This window comes from Camelus ferus, chromosome 7, assembly GCF_009834535.1.
Source record: "Camelus ferus isolate YT-003-E chromosome 7, BCGSAC_Cfer_1.0, whole genome shotgun sequence".
Taxonomy (NCBI): Eukaryota; Metazoa; Chordata; class Mammalia; order Artiodactyla; family Camelidae; genus Camelus; species Camelus ferus.
In genome coordinates, this window is record NC_045702.1 from 75,539,134 (window position 1) to 75,551,530 (window position 12,397).

Sequence of the window (12,397 nt, forward strand, 5' to 3'; positions counted from 1 at the left end):
CTTTAAATTGCATCTGTCCATTTAGTCTCTTAGGTGTTTACACTCCTGTGATCCTCTCTCTGCTGCAATGTGTGTCATAGGCAGAATGAATCAGTCATTCTTCGCAAATGGGGATAAAAGAGGATCCTGCCTTTCTTGTTCCTTCTCCCTGCCACCCTCTCAAACCCAAAAACAGCAGTTGTTTGCATCTCATGAACACTGAACAGATTTAAGATCCAAAAGGCAGCTGACAGCTTGCCCAGTGTGCCATCTGCCATCTTTCCCACCCCAGGTATGTCCCCTCTTGACGGGCAGCTCATGAGCTGGCTGTGGTCCAAGCTGAGGAATGGAGAAGATCTGGAAGACATGCTCAGCTCATTCTTCACAGAGCCAAGTCTCCATACGGGTTTTAGTTTGTTGGACGGTATTTATTACCTGCCCATAGGGAAATGTACATGGAATACAGGAAGCACATTGGATGCACTTTGAGTCCTGATGATCTGGATACATGTGGAACCACAGGGATACTTTCAACCTCGGTTTTACAGAGAGATTGAAGTGATCGCAGAATTGAGGTGTTGACTTCAAAGAGGTGGAAGTCATTAAATTCTGTGAAAATGTGCTCACTGTGATCAAAACAAAAGCGTGGGACATCTCCACCATCTGATCAAAGGACAGGAACCAGTCGTTTGTTCTCACTCTTACTCCTGATTGGTTTTGGAAGATTGATTCTGCTCCCTTAGATGCCCTTCTTATCCTAAAGTAGGATGGAAAACAATCTCCGGTAAGTGGTGATGCTTAATTAATTGTTGATAAACTGTTCTTGGCTGAGATTAAGCTGAAAAAGTCTGAATCACTATAACTGCCACTCTAATTTACCATTTCATACATTTTATGTTCAGTTGTAATGGCCTTTCTTAACTAAAGAACAAGGTTTTAAAATTGATGATCCACAGACTTTTTTTGTTTGGTTTTGTTTTTTAATTGAAGTATAGTCAGTTTATAATGTTGTGTCATTTTCTGGTGTGCAATATAATAGTTCAGTCATACATATAGATACATACATTTGTTTTCATATTTTTTTCATTATAGGTTACTACAAGATATTGAATATAGTTCCCTGTGCTATACAGTATGAACTTGTTTGTCTGTTTTGTATATAGTACTTAGTACCTGCAAATCTCGAACTCCCAATTTATCCCTTCTTACCCTCTTCTGCCACTGGTAACCATAAGTTTGTTTTTTATGTCTGTGAGTCTGTTTCTGTTTTGTAAATAAGTTCATTTGTCTTTTTTTTTTTTTTTGATTCCACATATAAGTGATGTCATATGGTATTTTTCTTTCTCTTTCTGGCCTACTTCACTTATGATGACAATCTCCAGGTCCATCTATGTTGCTGCAAATGGCATTATTTTATTCTTTTTTAAAGCTGAGTAGTATTCCATTATATGAATATACTACAGATTCTTTATCTAGTCATCTATTGATGGACATTTAAGTTGTTTCCATGTCTTGTAAATAGTGCTGCTATGAACATTGGGGATGCATGTATCTTTTCAAATTAGAGTTCCCTCTGGATATATACCCAGGAGTGGAATGGTAAGTCTATTTTCAGTCTTTTGAGAAATCTCCATGCTGTTTTCCACAATGGCTGCATCAAACTGCATTCCCACCAACAGTAGGAGGGTTCCCTTTTCTCCACATCCTCTGTAGCATTATTTGTAGACTTTGGAATGATGGCCATTCTGACTGGTGTGAGGTGATACCTAATTGTAGTTTTGATTTGCATTTCTCTGATAATTAGTGATACTGAGCATTTTTTTCATGTGCCTATTGGCCATTTGTATGTCTTCATTGGAGAATTGCTTGTTTAGGTCTTCTGCCCATTTTTGGATTGGGTTGTTTGTTTTTTTCTTATTAAGTCATGTGAGCTGTTTATATATTCTGGAGATTAAGCCCTTGTCAGTCTCACTTTTTGCAAATATTTTCTCTTATTCCATAGGTTGTCTTTTTGTTTTTCTTATGGTTTCCTTTGCTATGCAAAAGCTTATAAGTTTAATTGGGTCTCGTTTGATATTTTTGCTTTTATTTCTGTTGCCTGGGTATACTGCCCTAGGAGAACATTGCTAAGATTTATGTCAGATCATGTTTTGCCTATGTTTTCTTCTAAAAGGGTTATAGTGTCTTGTCTTATGTTTAAGTCTTTAAACCATTTTGAGTTTACTTTATATATTCTTGCCTCCTTTTTTAAAGATTAATTAACCAAAAGTTTTTGGGTTTATTTCTGGGCTCTCTATTCTGTACCATTGATCTATATGTCTGTTTTTGTATCAATACTATGCAGTTTTTACTACTGTAGCTCTGTAGTATTGTCTGAAGTCTGGGAGGGTTATTCCTCCAGCTTCATTGTTTTTCTTCAGTATTGCTTTGGCAGTTCTGGGTCTTTTGTGATTCCATGTAAATTTTAGGATTATTTGTTCAGTTCTGTGAAAAATGTCCTGGGTAATTTGATTGGGATCACATTAAATCTGTAGATTGCTTTGGGTAATATGGCCATTTTAACAATATTAATTCTTCCAATCCAAAAACATGGGGTATCTTTCCATTTCTTTAAGTCATCTAATTTCCTTAGTCAATGTTTTGTAGTTCTCCGTGTATAAGTCTTTCACTTCCTTGAGATTTACTCCTAAGTATTTTATTTTTTTGGATGAGATTTTAAAAGGAATTGTTTCTATGCTTTCCTTTTCTGATATTTCACTGTTAGTGTAAATAAATACAACTGGTTTCTGTATGTTAATCTTGTATCCTGCTATCTTGCCGAATTCTTTTATCAGCTCTAGTAGTTTTTATGTGGAGCCTTTAGGGTTTTCTATATATATCATGTCATCTGCATATAGTGACAAGTTTACCTCTTCTTTTCCAGTTTGGATCCCCTTTATTTCTTTTTCTTGTCTGGATGCCCACTCTCACCACTTCTATTCACTATAGTATTGGATCCACAGACTTTTAAAGCTATCCAGAATTTTTTTTACTATTTGTCTCCCCTCAAAAGGTATATCATGTAAAGGAGACGTAGAAGTAAAATGTGGATGAGATACTCTTGACACATTTTGAAATATTTGTAGTTCTTCCATGTAATTTAGTAAATTCTTAAACTTGATATTTTAGGCATGCAGTCATTTTACATAAGATATTGATTCAAGTAAATGAGAAGAGTTGGTCCATGTGGCAACTTTATTGATATGTTTTTACACTGGAATCCTTGTGATTTTCAAATCTTATTAATTATAATAGGCCTGGAGATGAGAAGTTTTAATTCTTTTCCCCCTTCCACTCCTTCAGTGGTTTGGGGCTCTAAAAGTTCTTATGTCCTTTCTCTATTAAGAAAACTCATCTAGTTGTGATGAGTTCTTCCATCAGGTTTTGAATGGTACCACTGGCTCTGAATTGTTAAGGAAAGCAGGACTGAGCAGACAGGTACTAGTGACATCGGAGGTCTCAAAGCTCACCCCCCACCTTACTCACCCCAACTTCACATAGAGACACCTTCCCTCCTTCACTCCATCTCTCGGAGCATGGACATCCCTGGACCAAAGAGCTGGGGGTAAAGCATGATGGGAGAGGGGCAAGGCTAAAAGCTCTGGGGTCCACAGGCAGTGTGCTCCTGTTGATCTCCTTGGCTTCTTGATTCCTTTTGGACTTACCTTCTTGAAGTCTCTCTTCTCTTCTCTTCTGAAGCAGATGATGCAGAGGATTTAAGACCCCTCACGTGTAGAAGGGGTCTCCAGAGGTGAAAATGGGGTTGTAAGCAGTGGAATGAAGGCCTGATGATAAGGTCTTTTTTTGTAACACATTTTTTAATAGACAATTCATTCATGTGATTTAAACATCATGAAGACAATGTAAACTGTGTCTCCCATGTCTGATTCCCATCTTCTCAGTTCCTAGCTGTGATGTTGACTTTTGCACTAAGAGAGATAGGGTTTATCGTGCAAAGGCAGTATCTTGACTTCTCATTTCATGGAACGTTCTTTTTAAAAAAATTCAAAATGATGATGATCGGATGTTTTAATTTTCTTGGAACTACAAGTATAGTGAATGATATAATGTAATTCTAAATATTAGACCATCCTTTCATCATTATTCCTTAATATACTGTTGGATTCCATTTACTAATATTTTATTTAGGATTTTTACATTGACATCCATAGGTGATATTGATCTATTGATCTACAGTTTGGGAATTTTTTGTGTGTACTCTTTTTTTTTATCATATTTATATACTAATATTATACTTACTGTATTAAGAGAATTTAGAAATGTTCTTTTTATTGTCTTCCCCTGGAACAGCTTAAATAGCATTGCAATTATATTCCTTTTAAAGGTTTGGTGAAGTGTTCCTGTGGAAGCATCTTGGGGATTTGGGAAGATCCCTTTGATAGCTTCCTGTATTTCATATATGAAAAATAGACACTGTAGATTTTCTATCTTTTTTTTAATTGATGGCAGAAAGGGGCAAGGGTAATCATGCATGCTAACTGAGATTCACAAACCTACAGCTCTCTTCTTGGCTGCCACAAAGGCAGGCGGCTTCCTGTATATGTGGCTAGTCTCCATGCTTTGTCCTGTAGTTCGTTCTCCTTTGCTTCTCTGAAATAAACCAGGTGAGCTCCTTCCCACTGTGGCAGGCAGGGTCCCCTTGGAATGGGCCCTTTGACTTCAGAAAGTGTGTTTTTGTCATTATTTTCGGAGACCTCCCACAGCCAAAAGTTCTTATCATAGAAATCTCTGCTTGGCTTCTCTCCAGTTTCCTCCAGGCAGCTCCTGAGTGAACTTGATTGCTTTTGGCAACCCCTACAAAGATTTTAGAATTTCTTCTCCTAATTTTGCCAAAAATTGAGTGCAATTTTGGATGATTTTCAAGAGTAGAAAGGGAAAATTCTAAGTGACATGACCATGTACGTACCAAAACTCCCTGTGGACCTTTAGGGAACAATGCTATTTTCTTTGATGTACTTTCCTTGGAAGAGTGGTCAGTATAAAAGAGCCAAGAAGGCTGTCACCCTGCTTTTCATCTGGTCGGCTTAAGGTTTGGATCCTGGGACATTTTCTTTTCAGCATAGGGAATGATGGCACGATCTCTCTCTCTCACCTCCAGGAGCCTGACTAAGAATCTGAAAGATCCAAGACCTGAACTGTAACCTACGCTTTCATCCCCTCAGGGGGGTGTCAGATGGTCAAGGGAAGAGAGAAAGTCCATCTGACCATGACAAGAGGTCCAGCTGATTGGGCTGCATAGGGTGTCAAGACACATGGCAACAGATTGCAGGGTAGTTCCAGTAGGAGTGTGGTATCAGGGAGCCCCAGCTGCATTGAAGCAGTGTGTTGAGAGTCCAGAGCATGCAGCAAAGTTCCAGGCAGGCAGCAAAGTCTGCCAGCACTTAGCAGGATCCAGGGTCTCCACTGAGGATGAGTGGCAGCTGGGAAAATGTTCTGAGTTTTTGGGAGACTGGATTTAAGGCAGAGAGATCAATGCCGTATAACCAGGGCTGGCTTCCTGGGCACACAGCACAGTGTGCAGTCACAGTGTTCACGTTTGGAAGGGGCCCCACATAGTTTACTGCTATATTGTCACTGTCTTGAAATCCTTTGTACTTTCTGAACAAGGGTCCCTGAATGTTCACTTGCACTGTGCTCCGCAAATTCCACAGCAGGTGCTGCATGTAACTCAGGATAGAGCCCAGGGTCTATTCATCCTTTTTATTTCAGTTCAAATCCTCAACTACATCCTCTCTTACCTTTGTGCCCTCACCATCTAGTGTGCCTCAGTAAATGTTTAATAAATCAGTTTAATGGTCACCAGAGTAGGGGCACAAGGTCCAGATAATTGCCCTTGGGCTCTTTCATCCCCACATGTCAGTAGTAAGATGGAACTCAGAACCTGAGGTGGGAATAAACCACAGGTTACTCAACTCTAGGCATTGAGAAGGGTGAGGATAGGGAAGCTGGCCTGTTGAAGACCATAGATGATGATGTAACGTAGCACCATGTATGTGACATATGTGGTACCATAGTACCATGACAAATATCCTGCTCCCCAAATCCAGGTAGATATAACCCTCTGGTCCACTGGGATAATTTGGAGATGAGCAGTTTTTGTGGAGGATCAGCTCACTCTTACTTTCCATGTGGTTGTGTGCACATAGTTGTGCAGTTTACAGCTTCCTCACTGCTGATGCCCTAAGCTTTTTCTTTTCCTGCCACCCCTCACACTGTGGCCCAGAATATTAATATATGCTTCTCAGGAGAGTCTTTAAAAAAAAAGTGTGCACCACCCTACAAGAGAGTGTGGGGGCTGGAGAAGGACTTGCACCAAGAGCTTGGTGTCTGCCTCATCACCAAGCCCTGGTTAGGAGGTTTTGTAGCTAATCTTCAGATAGTGTCTACGATTTTATGATCAGTCCCACTTTTAACCTTTCTACCAGTCTACTTTCTTTTTCTTGAGAAACTAGGCATTCCTGCCTATCCTTCTTCTCTTAATTATTTTACCCCCTAAATGAGTGATCAACATTCCCTCATCCTTTTAGGGATTTCCTTTTGCTTCTAAACTACCAAGCGACTTTTACGTGGAAGCTCACCCCAGTAGAGTGATAAGAGATTTACAAATAAATAATGATTCCTCTCCAGAGAAATCAGAGGGTGTGGCAGACACATGGGGACATTAATTCTGCTTGACCTCTGGCAGAATATCTGAAAATCAGCCCCTGCATACTCAGATCCAAGAATTCCCCCTGGTCACATTAGGCAGCCTTAAAAAAAAAATTTTTTTTTTTTGAGTTCTCCACTCTCCACCAGGTTCATAGAAAACCACAAAAGGGCCTAAAGACCTAAAGCCACTAAAATAAAAAAAATAATTCTCCATATGTTTAAGACGTAATAGCAATGACCAGAAAAACAAGCGGGGAAAAACTGAATGTTTTGCCAAAAATCCTGCTCTAATTCTTTTTCCAGATAGAATAATGTATAATATAAAAAACTGAGCCTCTTCTATCTAAGCACTACTCTCTGGAATTCACTGTCTCCTCCTCTCACATGTTTCCTTTTGGGGTCCCACCTCCTATTTTAAGGCATTTGTATGGAGCTGCAGTTTAAATAGCCACAGCCATCCATACTTGGTCCTCTTCATGCCTCGTCCTACTGCTCCGTGTGGGATGACCCCTCCAGGGTTTGCAGAACTTACATAAGAGTTCGTTTACATGCTGAGTTCATTTGGAACTCGTTCCTGTTAAGATTGGTATCTAAATCCCAGGGGCCCTGGATTTATGCCTGTGGGTGCTCAGATCCAAGAAAGCAGACCCCAGAGAGCAGGGCCCAGGGCTTCACTCCAGCTGTGGCTCTGGAAGATAACCTAGGGTTTAGATTGCACCAGAGACTCAGATATGCAGCACTGGTGTTTCATTTCTATCCTGACTTCATAGATTTACCTTTTACATCAGCAGTCCGTTAGCTAGGAATTCTGGCAGAACTCTACTTCCCCTACGGAATATACAGCTGGGGGGCAGTGGGATAGAAAAATGATCCCTTCCAGCCAAACTTTCAGTGATCTGTAGTGTGTGCGCAGGTATACATCTCCTCTTGTAGATCACGGTATGTTCTAGCTGCTTTATATTTACGTTCTTTTCTAGGTATTTTCATTTAGAGGCAAAAATGAGGAAAAGTATAGAATTATAATTCTTTTACATTTAAAAGTGATTTCCATTGTAGTCTGTGTTTGTATCATCCAAATTAAACACTTTAATACTCTGTCCAAAATAATCAATAAAAAGTTTTCCCATCCAAATTAAAATAACCAGCACAGAACACAAAATACAAAGTTTCCAATTAAAAATTTTTTTTTGCTTACCAATTTACAATCCACAATTTTACTCTCACATTTTTAACAAATATTCTCATTCAAAAGTCATACAAAAATTAGGTCTATATTCTAAGAAGACATGTGTTTATGTGTGAAAGTGTGTGCCAGTGTTGGACTGCTTGTGTGGTCAAAAGTAACTGGATTTGAATGTTTCTTTCCTTCCTTTTGTATGTGCTGATTCAGCAGGATTTAATTTATTTTAAAACAATTAAAAATTCTTTTTTTGTCCTAGCATAAGTTCTAAACCAACAGATGAGAACTATAGGAACACTTGAATAACCATGACACAATGCATTGGATTTTATTTCTAAATATTGCTTTTGCATTTAATGTTTGGTTAAGTAACTGTTTCCCTTTTCTTATTTACAAGAAGTTAACAGGAAACAGCCTCAAAGTTCCTATAATAGAAACAGGATAGTAACATTCTTGAATCTGGACCTTCCCTGGGCAAAGAGGAGACTGACTTGCCCCAAATTGTTTACTGACTCATTTTTGGGACAATGTTTCAGCTGCCAACTGGTTATCTCTGAAATGGATTCATTTAGAGCATGCCTGAACCTAGAGCATGATCAGACCCTAGACCATACTGAATTTACCAAAGAAATGGTACCTTATGAGGAGTATTGGGCAATAGCTCTGTCTTCAGGCTTTGCCTGGCATATGCTAACTCTTGTGTTGGCTGCGCTTTCCATTTGGAACCTCATCCAGTTAGCGCAGAAGAGCTTAATAAATATTGTATAATAATAAATATTCAAGATATGGTTCTGGTTCTTATGTAAATTCTATGAAAATCTATTCTGCTTTCACATTCATTTTTAACTACCATATCCACTAATTTAAAGGGTGTATGACTTGTGAGAGCCCTCAAATTTCTTACTTTCCAATTTAAAATGACTATATCTTAACCTACCCTCTATCCCTTCCTTTTCTGTCTTACAGGATGATGTAGATTTCACCTGTTCCCTCCATTTGCATCATTAGTCCTGCCTCTTTGAGGCCCTTCATCCATCCATCATCACTCTTTCACCCCTCCTTCCCACCAGATCCTTCTCCTGAGTCTGTGAAGAGGGGCAAATCTCACTAATCCTAAAAGACAAAGCATCAAACCTTCACTTTCTCCTTTAAGCAATTCTTTATTGCTTATTTATTTATTCTTCAACTATATTAAAAAAGTAATATATGTGCACTGCTGCACTTCACTTTCCACATGCTCTTTAACCCTTTATAGTTGTCTACTGTTCCAACTATGTCCTAGATTCCCAAAGGTTACCAATGACCTTCTTAAAAACCCTCTCAAGTCTTGGTACTTATCCTCCCCAGTCTCTGCAGAATCTGACCCCTACTTTCGTGGAATGTGCTCCACCTTGGACACAGGGCTTTCTCAGGTCTCCTTGGCCTTCTTTGATTGCTCCTTCCCCATCTTCTCTTCTTCCCTCACCTGCACCTCCAAGAGTGGGTGGGATTTTTGATTTTTGGTTCACCTCTTCTTCCCTAAAGCTCCCTACCTCTGAAATACACCCAGTAGCAGAGTTTTAGTATCTCCTCCATGTGATGACCTTCTGATCTAGCTCTCAGGAGCCATCTCCTCTCTCTGGAGCTCTTGCATTTCAAGAGACTGCTGGCCTTTTTTACCTGGCTGTTCTCCAGGCACCTTCAAAACTGAACCCACCAACCAACTCATCAGACCAAGTTGGCTGCTCCTGCCATGTTCTTACTCCTGCGGATGCCCCCACCCTTCAGTCTTGGAGTCACTGGGATCAGCATTGACTCCTCCCTCTTCCTTAACCTCAGTGTCAAGTTAATTTTCAGAGGCTAATGATTTTACTTCTGCAATAATTCTTGCAACTGTCTTTTGTTCTTTGTTCTTATCACCGTCATCCAAGTTCAGCCCCTTTCAGCTTCTCTCCTGGGCTATCACAGTCATCGCCTGAGTAATCTCTCCTGGTCTCTTCTCTACAGTATCCATAGAGATCGGTGCTATCCAATAGGGAGCCACTACTCACAGGGGGCTACTGAGCACTGGAAACGTGGCTAGTCCCAACTGAGATATGCAGTAAGGGTAATACATACTGCATTGATATTGACTTCATACTGATATTGAATACTTAATACTGAAAGAATAATGTAAAATATCTCAATAATAATTTAAATTTTGATTACATGTTGAAATGATATGATATTCTGATATATATTAAAATTAATTTCATATTTTCATGCAAACTAGAAAATTTTAAATTGCACATATGATCTTAAATATATTTCTGTTAGGTAGCACTGCTATAGCATATAGTGAGGCTTGTATTATTTTGCTCAACAAATTTAACAGCTTCTCATTATCATGAAATGATATAGACAATAGTAGCTATAATTGGTATCAATTATTTTACAAAATGCTTTCACATAAGTGCCTCCTGTAGTATCACATCTGAATCTTTTAGTTCAGCATCCATGTCCCTGAACCATCTGGTCCCAGCCTGTATTTCCCACGCATTCATTCACTCATGCAACAGATAGGCACCATCCCCCTCTGTTGCTTGCTTATACCCTCCATGCCTCAAAACCTTGCCTGCCACATATTCCTCATTCATCCTCTTGTGTTCCCATCCCTCTTTGTTTATAATATTTTCCCTGCTTAGAACTCCTTTCTTATTTTCACATGTCCATATCCCACTATAAATAAAATCTTCCCTGCTTCTTCCATGCCCCCCCAGTTCCTTTATGCAGACTGCTCCATGATCCTCAAAAAGATCATATTTGCTTGGTCCGTTTGTCTTTCCAAATCCATAGCAAGAGGCAGAAGCCAAGATTCCAGGTGGTTTCCCAATATGTCCCCCTGTTTCCGTTGTACTTCTCTCTCTCCTAAAGTGTTTCTCTGGTTCAAACATCTCCTCCTCAGGGAAGGCTAATCTCTTCCTCTTCTACCCCCACCAGCCAGCTAGTCACTATCTTCTTTGGATTTTCATGGCACTTTTATTTAAGCAGTGTTTCACTTCCTTTTGTTCTCAGTACACGCCAGACACTCCATGTACATTATCTCATTTAAACCTCACTTATTTCTTCACTTTAGGATGATAAACTAATCATCTGAAATCACATAGCTGGACTCATAAGTAGAGGAACCATAGTTCTAAACTTGCTGGTTGCAGAGTCTGTGTTTAGCCATTAACTCGTGTTACTTCAGCTTAAATGTAATTGAATACATGCCCTTGAGCACGTATCTCATCATCACTACTGGTGGACAGGGGCAGTGCCTGCCCTCTGGGCCAGCGTGGAGCAGTCCGTTCAGAATGTGAATACAAAGCATTCCTGGAAAGGGAAGGAGGGGAAACCTAGAAAAATTTTAGTCTCAGTTCTTATAAACTTTCCAGTTCTTATGCGCTATCCCAAGTTATTTTTCAGACATCATCTGCCCCTTGATGACTTAAAAGTAAAGGCGTATGCAAAGAACAAAGTCCCTTTTGTTCACTCCATTATTCCTGCTCTAAACATCTCTCAGTCTCCCTGGAACCTGGAGAAATCATCCCGCAGACTGTTTTGTGACTAGAGACCCTGGTTGTTACTGGTGATTTGCCGGGTAGCCTAGGTGCCAGGGGTGTGAGAATGGAAGAGTAGATGATCTGATTACCATTCTTATAGTCATCAAGTATGATCGACAGGGGGAAAAACAAAAGCAGTCTTCCCACAGCATGTTTTATGCGTTTACAAGGTTTACTTATGTGTCAGAACAAAACATTGCTAATTCATTTCATAAAGAAGATTCATAGGTTTCAAGCCCCAAAAGTAAAATTTCCTTTTGAACATTATTAATAGAAAACACACACACATGCATAATGTAAAGGTAGCTCTGTACATGGTAGAACAACAATAAAGCCAACAGGAAGCCACGTTAGAAGGCTTTGTCTTCATCTATGAGCATGAGCAGATCTGCCACTTTGAGTAAACAACCTATGATACGCATTTTTGAGGTGAAATCTCATTTCTCTTATTCTGCTGTTACTATGGTTACCATCCTACAGAATTCCTGCACACACCAATAAAAAAGGGGGAAAAGGAAAGCACAGACATAAATTTCAATATTAGCATCCTTCCCTAAGTGTGCAAAACTGAATACAGGATAGGCTGCGGTGCGGAAAGTGCTGGTCATTCCTCCCTCCAGTGGCACCCACTGCTGGGAACCTGCCGGGACCCTGCTCAGACATCTCTTGGCTCCAATGTCCCAGTGTTGCCATCTCCACTGCCACTGTGCCAGGGTGGAGAGTCTCATTTTGATAGCATAGTCTGGACCCCTGAATCACAGAGTCATAACCTGTTGCAGACTGGCACAGAAGCCATGTGAGAAGCCAGGATCCGGATTTTAAGGAAGTCAGAAAAACTAGGCATGGGGGGTGAGGCAAGTGTAGGTGCCCAAAGTCCAAATGATTTTTGCCAAGTCTCTTTTTTTTACGGCAGATGTAGCTTTGATTCTCAGTTTTCTAAACTCTAACGGGAGGACAAAAATAATAA

At 39.8% G+C, this 12,397-nt stretch overlaps 1 protein-coding gene across 5 annotated transcripts in view; it reads left to right on the plus strand.

The window, feature by feature from the left end:
• Positions 1-12,397, plus strand: part of LHFPL3 (LHFPL tetraspan subfamily member 3) — a 629,939-nt gene that overhangs the window by 204,106 nt on the left and 413,436 nt on the right. Inside the window, exon 4 of one of the 5 annotated variants that reach the window (XR_004321617.1) lies at positions 272-759. The exons of the other annotated variants lie outside the window; for them this stretch is intronic. The gene's annotated coding sequence lies outside the window, so the exon portion shown is untranslated. Of the gene's footprint in view, positions 1-271; positions 760-12,397 lie in introns of those variants that run through there. 5 annotated transcript variants of the gene reach the window in all.